Source organism: Papio anubis, chromosome 3, assembly GCF_008728515.1.
Source record: "Papio anubis isolate 15944 chromosome 3, Panubis1.0, whole genome shotgun sequence".
Taxonomy (NCBI): Eukaryota; Metazoa; Chordata; class Mammalia; order Primates; family Cercopithecidae; genus Papio; species Papio anubis.
In genome coordinates, this window is record NC_044978.1 from 171,454,700 (window position 1) to 171,456,158 (window position 1,459).

Here is a 1,459-nt window from a genome sequence, read left to right on the forward strand (position 1 = left end):
ACTCCTGCTTTTTTTTTTGGTTTGCATTGGCATGAAATGTCTTTTTCTATTTCTTTATTTTCAATCTATATATATCTTTATAGGTGAAGTGTGTTTCTTGTAGCAGCAGATTATCAGGTCTCTCTTTTTTTTAATCCATTCATCTACTCTATTTCTTTTGATTGGGGAGTTTAGTCCATTTCCATTCAATGTTATTATTGATAAGTAAAGACTTACTTCTGCCATTTTTTTTATTTGTTTGCTTGTTGTCTTGTGGTCTTCCCTTCTTTCTTTCATTTCTTTCTATCTTCGTTTTAATGCAGGTGATTTTCTCTGGTGATATGCTTTAATTTCTTGCTTTTTATTTTTTGTTTATCTGTTGTATGCCATTGGGATTTTGGTAGTAATTGCATGGAATATGTAGATCACTTTGGGAAGTACGAACACTTTAACAATATTAATTATTCTAATCCATGAACACAGAATGTCTTTCTATTCATCTGTGTCTTTTAAAATTTACTTAATCAATGTTTTATAATTTTAAATGTACAAGGCTTTCAACTATCTGATTAAGCATATTCCAATTTTATTCTTTCTGTTGCTATTGTACACAAGTTTGTTTTCTTAATTGTTTTAGTTTATTGTTTGTATAGAGAAATATTACTGATTTTTGTATGAAAATTTTGTATTCTGTAATTTTATTGAATATATTTATTAGCCATAATAGTTTTTTATTGTTGTTATTGAGTCTTTATAATTTCCCATATATATGATTGTGTTTTCTGCCAACATAGATAATGATATGTCTTCTTTTCAGATCTGAATGCTCTTTATTTGTTTATTTGTCTAATTGCTTGGGCCTTCTGGTACTAAGTTGAGTAGTTGTGGTGACAGTGAGCATCCCTACCTTGTACTGGAGCTTAGTTTAGAGAAAGAACTTTTAGTTATTTCCCATTAATTGTGTTGTTAGTTATGGGCTTTTTATATATTGCCTTTATTATGTTGATGTAGATTACTTTTATACCGCTTTTGCTGACGTTTTTAATCACAAATGAACATTGAATGTTGTCAAAATCATTTTCTGCATCAATTGAGATGATAATGTGATTTTAGTCTTCATTCTTTTAATGTGTTGTACAACATTGATTGATTTATGTATGCTTAGCTATCCTTACATTTCAAGGATAAATACCACATGGCCATGTTATGTAATCATTTTAATGTGCTGTTGAATTTAGTTTGTTAGTATTTTACTAAGAATTTTTACATCTTTGTTTATTAGGGACATTTTGCCTATCATTTTCTTTTCTTGTGATGTATTTGTTTGCCTTGGTATCAGGATAATGCTAGCCTCATTAAATAAGTTTGAAAGTGTTTCTTATTCTTTTATTTTTTTAAACAGGATTTATGACAAATTGGTACTAATTATTCTTTAAATGTTTAGTAGAATGCACCTATGAAGCCTCCTGGTCTTTGGCTT